Here is an 8,071-nt window from a genome sequence, read left to right as displayed (position 1 = left end):
GTCAAGGGGGAGGTTCAGCCTGGCGAAGAGATCCCACGAGCCAGTTCCCTCCGGAGTGAGGCAGGGCGGAGGTCTGGCCCACTCCCAGAGTTCCCCTCGGGGTCCCAGGACCCCCACTGGCCCTGTAGGCTCCTTGCATCCCAGTTGGCTGGTCTGGGGCACAGCCAGACTCTGAATCCAATCCAGGACGAGGTTCCCTCAGAAGGGCCTTTGCTCTCAGAGCACCCTGGGATCTTGTTTCCTGGGACTTAACCTGGTTGGAGCCTTGAACATCTGGCCCTGGGAGCCGGCCCTGAGGATGTGTCCGACTGGGTGAAGGCGGCAGCTCCAGGAGCAGCGCAGGGCCCACCCTCCCCCGCGGCGCTTCCAAGCAGACCTCCTCACGCACCCTCCAGGCTCAGGTTTCTGTCCGTGCTGAAGACCCCGGCAGTGTCTGGTGATGGCCCTCTTCTTGGCCGAGCACCGGGCCCGGAGGGGGGGGAATCCAAGCACCTGCACACCACAGCCCCGTCATCTGTAGTGCGCGGACCCTGGCGACTTTCCCTTCACACCCAGCTCTGTGACCGGTACGTGCAGTCCGGCGCCATGCAGCCTTAACTGCAGTGCATCACACAGACGATTGCTGTGACGCCGGTATTTCTGGTCGGAATACAAAATGAACGGGAGCTGGCGTTGCGGCACAGTGGGTGAAGCCGCCGCTTACAACACCAGCGCCGGTTTGAGTCTCAACTGCTCCTCTTCCGATCCAGCTCCCTGTTGATGTGTCTGGGAAAGCAGCGGAGGATGGCCCCAGCGCTCAGGCCCCTGCACCCATGTAGGGAGACCAGGATGGAGTTCCAGGCTTTCGGCTTTGGCCTGGCCCAATTGTTGTAACCGTTTGGGGAGTGAACCAGTGGATGGAATATCTCTCTCTGTCTCTGTCCCTCTCCCTTTCTCTGTAATTCTCACATTAAAAAAAAAAATTTTTTTTTTTTTTAAATCACATGTAGGAACTTTAAAAGGTGGCTGAAATGGAGGCTGGCGCCATGGCTCATTTGGCTAGTCCTCCACCTGCGGCGCCGGCACCCTGGGTTCTAGTCCCGGTTGCTCCTCTTTGAATCCAGCTCTCTGCTGTGGCCCGGGAGTGCAGTGGGGGATGGCCCAAGTCCTTGGGCCCTGCACCCCATGGGAGACCAGGAGAAGCACCTGGCTCCTGCCTTCGGATCAGTGCAGTGCGCCGGCTGTAGCAGCCATTTGGGGGGTGAACCAACGGAAGGCAGACAGACCTTTCTCTCTCTCTCTCTCTCTCACTCTTCCTGTCCAAAAAAAAAAAAAAAAAAAAAAAAGACACTGCTTAGGATGCCTGCATCCTGTATCAGAGTGCCTGCTCTGCTTCCGAGTCCGGCTTCCTGGTAATGCGCGCTCTGGGAGGCAGCAGTTGCTGGCTCAAGAATTTGGGTCCCTGCTACTGACATGGGAGACCCTCCGGATGGAGTCCCTGGCTCTTAGCTTTGGTCTGGCCCAGCCCTGGCTTTTGGGGACTAAACCAATGGATGGCAATCTCTCTCTCTCTGCTATTAATATATATATATATATAGACATATATATATCTATATATATATATGTACTTTTTAATTTATTTGAATGGGTTTCTTGAACCGCTGCAGATGCTAGCTAGGGCCTGGGACAAATTCCCTCCAGCTTCCAGCAGCAAGACCAGGTAGGAGTTGGAAAAAATATCCTTGTGGTCTAGAACTAAGCTTTTTTTTTTTTTTTTTTTTTTTTTAATCATGAAAATGTGGGAAGGAAGACCTAAGTGGTTTCCAGTGACCTGCTGGCTGCAGACAGAAGGGGCCAGGCGGGAGGGCATCTTGGGGACTGGAGGGCCCCAGTCCGGGACAAGTGAGCACTGCTCTCGGGTTGGTTGGGTTGCACCATCCCAAAAGCATAAACAGGGCACGGGGGCCCGCCCTCGTGGTCACTTTGATGGTGTTTTAAGTCAAGTTTTCCACCCAGTGTTCTTGTTGGTTTTGCCCACGTCTGCTAACAAATTGATCACCCCATCTCTGTCCCCACCCCCAACCCAAACCCTGCAGCTCTTGTCACTATATTTAGGGCATCTCAGAATTGTTTTTCTATTAGCTTTAAAAATGCAGTTTCAGATGCAAAACCTAGAAGTGGGTATTTGATGTAGCACTTAAGACCCTCCCCCCATCCCAGCGGGTTAAGCTGCTGCTTGTGCTGCCGGCATCCGTATGGTAGCACCACCTTGAGTCCCAGATGCTCCACTTCAGATCCAGCTCCCCACTGGACCCAAGCTCACAAGGAGCCCTCCCTGGATGCCGGCCACACACTCCTGACTGCCCGGCCTCCACAACCGAGAAATAAACAAAACAGGGCCACCTTCTCTTCGTCTATCCGTCCTGCGCCCAGGGCCTGCCCCCGAGGTGGTGTCCACGTGAGTCCATCACGTCCACCAGGTGAAACTCGTGCTTCACCAAGGCGGGCGAGGCCACGGGGGACTCCTCCATCTGCAGGCAGCCAGAGGGGCAGAAGGCAAAGACCTGGCCTGGAGCGCAGCTCTGTCAACTTCCGTGGCCTTGGGCACCCCTCCGTGCTGGGTTAGGCCTGGGGGGAGCCGGGGCTGGTTTTTGTTGTTTTTCTTCTTTTGCCTCCACCACCTCTGAGGTTCTGGGACGCAGTGCACGCACCTGACCTTGGGGTTGGCCCCTCTTGCTGGGCCCAAGGCCGCCCCCGACTCCCCACTGCTGGGCCGCAGAGCTGCAGCAGTGTTGTTTCAGGAGTGAAGAGCCTGGCCCGTCTCCCCTGGAGCTCCCGCGGAGGTCACCATGCACCTCCCACACCCTCTTCCTTTTTTTTTTTTTTTTTTTTTTTTTTCCTTTACTAAGATTTGAGCATCTGAGACTTGGGTGTGATAAGCTCAGGGACGAGATGGCAGAAATAATATCAGAAACTGCCAAGTGACTCCCCTTCCCCCCGTGCCCTCCACGGCATCCTTAACACATTGGGGTGGGGGGCACTTGGCACAGGGGTGGAGTCACCACTCGGCACGCCCATCTCTCTCTGAGTGCTGGTTTCAGTCCTGGCTCCTGCTAATGCACAGCCTGGCCGGCAGCAGGTGACCGGCCAAGCAATTGGGTCTCTGCCACCCACGTGGGAGGCCAGGATGGGGTTTCTGGCTCCTGGCTTCAGCCTGGCCCAGCTCTGGTGGTTGTGAGTATTTGGGGAATTGAACCAGCAGATGGGAAATTTCTCTCTCTCTCTCTGTCACTTTGCCTTTTAAGTAAATGTAAGTAAATAAACTTTTTTAAAAATATTTTTTATTCACTTTGGGAGGCAGAGTTACAGACAGAGAGGCAGAGACAGAAAGAAAGATCTTCTGTCCACTGGATCACTCCCCATTTGCAACCGCTGGAGCTGAGCTGATCCAAAGCCAGGAGCTTCTTCCAGGTCTCCCGTAGAGCTGTGGGGTCCCAAGCACTTGGGCCATCTTCTACTGCTTTCCCATGCGTATTAGCAGGGAACTGGATCAGAAGTGGAGCAGCCGGGACTCAAATTGGCACCCCTATGGGATGATGGCACCACAGGTGACAGTTTGACCCCGCTATGCCACAGCACCAGCCCTGCTGCTCCACTTCTGATGCAGCTTCCTGCCAAGGCACCTGGGAAGGCAGCAGACGATGGCCCCAGGACGTGGGTCCCTGCCACCCACACCTGAGACCCGGATGAAGGTCCTGGCTCAGCTCTGGCATTGCAGCCATTTGGGGAGGGAACCAGCAGATGGAGGATCTCTGTCTTTGTCTCTGCCCCTTCTTTCTGTAACTCTGCTGTTTAAATAAATAAATAAATAAATCTTAAAGAACAAAAAGAAAGAGAGGGAGGGAGGGAAGGAGGGAAGAAGGGCAGGAAGCCCTCTTGGAAGCTGAGGGAATGAGTGTGCCCAGGAAGGGGCTGGGGCAGGGAGAGCCCAGGGCTGCCTGAGGCTGCGAGGCTTGGTGAGCCGTGGGGGGTGGGCGGGACCAAGCAATAAGGGGGTCGGGTCGGGTGGAGGGCCAGGCTGCACGGCACTTTCACCCGCCTCCTGCTCCTGTCCCCTCCCCTCCCTCCCTCTGCCTTCTCTTCCTTCTGAGGGGCCAACAGGCTGGGAGCCAAGGAGGCAGCTGGTGTAGTTGGAAAATGGAGCCCAGTATACTGAGGGTAATGAAGCCAGGCTTCTCAGTGCTGGGGAGGGAAATTGCAGACACAGCCAGGAGAAAGCTAGCTGGAGCCCCAAGGCACTGAGGAGGCCGGTGTGACCTCAGTCTCTCTCATCTCCCTCCCCCTCTCTGTGTATGTGGACACTGCACAAAATTTGCTGGCTTTGGGCCTAGAAATAAAAACACCCATGTCCCCCATCAGAGTCCTTGGGTTCGATACTTGGCTCTTCCTGCTGGAGATGATGATGATGGGTCAAGCACCTGGGTTTGTGCCACCCATGCGGGAGGCCTGGGTGTAGCTCCCAGCTCCCAGCTCCAGCCCAGGCCGTTGAGGGCATCTGGGCAGTGAAGTAGTGAATGGGAGCTGTTTGTTTTTAAGATTTATCTATTTGTTTACTTGAACAGGTAGAGCAACAGAGAGGGAAAGACAGAGATCTTCTATCCACTGGTTCACTCCCCAACTGCCCACCGCAACCAGGACCGGGCCAGGCCACAACCAGGCACCAGAAACTGCATCTCTATCTCCCACGTAGGCGACAGGGAGCCAAGTATTTGGGCCATTGTCCACATCCTTCCCAGGCACATTAGCTGGGAGCTGGATCAAAAGTAGAGAAGCCAAGTCTTTTTTTTTTTTTTAAGATTTTATTTATTTTACCTGAAAAAGAAAGAGTTACACACAGAGAGAAGGAGAGGCAGAGAGAGAGAGAGAGAGGTCTTCCACCTGCAGGTTCATTCCCCAGTAGGCAGCAACGGCTGGAGTTGTGCTGATCCAAAGCCAGGAGCCAGGAGCCAGGAGTCAGGAGCTTCCTCCAGGTCTCCCATGTAGGTGTAGGGGCCCAGGGACTTGGGCCATCTTCTGCTTTCCTAGGTGTATTAGCAAGGAGTGGATCGGAAGTGGAACAGCCGGTACTCGAACCGGCACCCAGATGGGATGCTGGCACTGCAGGCAGCAGCCATATCCACTACACCACAGCGCCAGCCCATCCATGAGCTTCTTTGAAGACTCTTCATATGTGTGTGTGTGAGAGAAAACAAAACTGAAAGACACTGTGCATTTTCCATAAACGCTTTGGCGCACACACACACACACACACGTACAGGAGCCTGAGGGGACTGTCACTGATCAAGTCTGGGACAGCTGGAGCATCGACATATAGACAAACACAGACACCCACGAGTCCTTACGGACTGGAGAGGAGGAAAGCTCTCCCTCACGCGGCAGGGCGCCCGGTGGCTGTAGAAGGGGTGACGCAACTGAGAAAGCGCCATTTGGGAGGTGTCACGGCAGTGGGTTGGATCCGGCAGGAGAACTGTGGATTCATGGGAGCCCAGGCTGCTGAGTGGAGGTTTGATAACAGAATATTGCAAAATCTAGGGGGTATTTTCAAATACTGGCTTCCACAAAATCTGTCGCACTCCTGCCCCGTGCCCATCAGGAGGAGAGACCACCTCCACCTCCCAACTCCGGCTTCCTCCCAGTGTGCACCCAGCAAAGCAGCAGTGATGGCTCAGGGAGCTGCGTTACTTACTACCACCCGCAGGGGAGACTTGGCTCGCTCTCCTGGCTTCCACCCAGACCCTGGGCCCAGCCCTGACCATTGTGGGCATCTTGGGAGTGAATCAACAGATGGGAGTTTTCTCTGTGTGTGTGCATGTGTGAGTGTGTGTGCACACGCGTGCATATGTCTTTGTAAATTTATTTTAGTTTTGTATTTTTATAAGTAATTAAAATGGACAGCTGGAGCATTGGCATATTCACAAAGACCCCTCCACAAAATATGCAGGGTCTTAAACATTGTATGGGATGTCCATATTATGAAAAACTCTTGCATGAATTTCCATTTGGGGAGATACACACACACACACATATTTTAAGGTTTGCTTATTTGAAAGAGTGACAGAGAATTCTTCCATTCACTGGTTCACTCCCCAGACGGCCAGGTCTGGGCCAGGCTAAAGCCAGGAGCCAGGCACTCCATCCTGGTCTCCCACATGGGTAGCAGGGGCCCAAGCTTCCACTGCCTTTCCAAACACATTAGCAGGAAGCCAGATGGAAGTGGAGGAGGTAGCACTCAAATCAGCATTCCAGTATGAGATGCTGACATTGTGAACAATGGCTTAACTCACTGAGCCACAGTACCAGCCCATAAATTTGTTTTTCTTTTTCTTTTTAAAGACTTGTTTTACTTATGTGAAAGGCAGTTACAGAGAGAGGGGAGAAAGAGAGATCTTCCATCTGCTGGTTCACTCCCAAAGTGGCCACTGAAGCCAGGAGCCAGGAGTTTTTTTCCAGGTCTCCCAAGTGGGTGCAGGGGCTCAAGCACTTGGGCCATCCTCCACTGCTTTCCCAGGTGCATTAGCTGGGAGCTGGATCCGAAGTGGAGCAGCCGGGACTCAAGCCAGCACCCAAGTGGGATTGCCCACACTGCAGACGGTGGCTTAACCTACGCCACAATGCCAGCCAAAAATTTAAATTTTAATTCCATTTTCCGTAAGCCTTCTGAAGCATCTTCCTAATTAATCCAGTGCAAAGGAGAACACTGAATCTTTTTAGAATAATTTGTATTATTTATTTGAGAGGCAGAGAGACAAAGTTCCCATCTGCCTGTTCACTCCCCAGATGGCCACCCTTGCTGAGGCTGGGGCAGGGCCAGGAGCTGAGAACCCAATCCAGGTCTCCCACATGGCAGGGAGATCATGCTGCCTGCCAGAGTCTGCCTTGGTGGGAAACTGGAGTCAGGAGCCAGAGCTGGGAGTGGAACCCCGGCATTTCAGAGGGGGATGCAGGCACCTTCACTGTGAGCCCAAACACTCACGCCAACGACAGCTTCAGGATGGAAAAATCTGGTGGACACACGGTGACTCTGGGACTGTGGTTAGCACCATCAGCAACTCATCGCCTTGTGCCTGCTGACGTGCTACACTAGGAAGGACACAGCATCGGGTCTGTGGCCTCCAGCCAGCCACGCATGGCCTGGGTCTCCACATGGATGCAGGCTGAGACAGAGCCTGCTTGGCACCCAGTACTTTTACAGCTCTATTTTAATTTATGTTGAAATGAGAAGAAAATTGAATGTCGACTCTAGCTTCCTGCTAATGCATATCCTTGGGGGACAGGATATGAGCTCAAATACTTGAGTCCGTGCCACGCATGTAGGAAACTCAGGTTGAATTTCAGGCTCCTGGCTTCAGCCTGGCCCAGCCCTGGCTGTTGTGGGCATCTGGGGAGTGAACCAGCAGATGGAAGATTACTGTCTGTTTCTGTCTCTGTCTGGGTGGCACAGCAGGTTAAGTAGCCACCTGTGACTCCAGCATCCCAGTTCAAGTCCCAGCTGCTCCACTTCCAATTCAGCTCCCCGCTAATGCGCCTGGGAAAGCAACGGAAGGTGGCCCACGTGCTTGGGCCTCTGCCGCCGCCATGGGAGACCTGGATGCACTTCCAGGCTTCTGACTTCAAGTCAGTCCCATGCAGGATCCCAACCACTTGAACCATCACCAGTGCCTTCCAGGGCGGGAATTAGCAGGAAGCTGGAGACAGGAGCCAAGAGTCCAGCCTGGGCTATCTGCTGCGGGACACAGGTGTTCCAATAGCATCTTTTCCTTTCCTTTTAATTGTTTTAAAGATTTATTTATTTGTTTGAAAGGTAGAGTTACAGAGAGAGAGAGAGAGAGGGAGAGAGAGAGAGGTCTTCCATCTGCTGGTTGACTCCCCAGATGGCCACAATGGCAGGAGCTGGGCTGGTCCAAAGCCAGGAGCCAAGAGCTTCTTTCAGGTCTCCCATGTGGGTACAGGGACACAAGGACTTGGGCCATCTTTTTTTGCTTTCCCAGACCATAGCAGAGAGCTGGATCGGAAGTGGGGCAGCAGGGACTCG

This window comes from Lepus europaeus, chromosome 23 (assembly GCF_033115175.1).
Source record: "Lepus europaeus isolate LE1 chromosome 23, mLepTim1.pri, whole genome shotgun sequence".
In the NCBI taxonomy this organism is placed as follows: domain Eukaryota; kingdom Metazoa; phylum Chordata; class Mammalia; order Lagomorpha; family Leporidae; genus Lepus; species Lepus europaeus.
The sequence above is the reverse complement of the archived record's forward strand: the minus strand, read 5'-3'. Positions refer to the sequence as shown.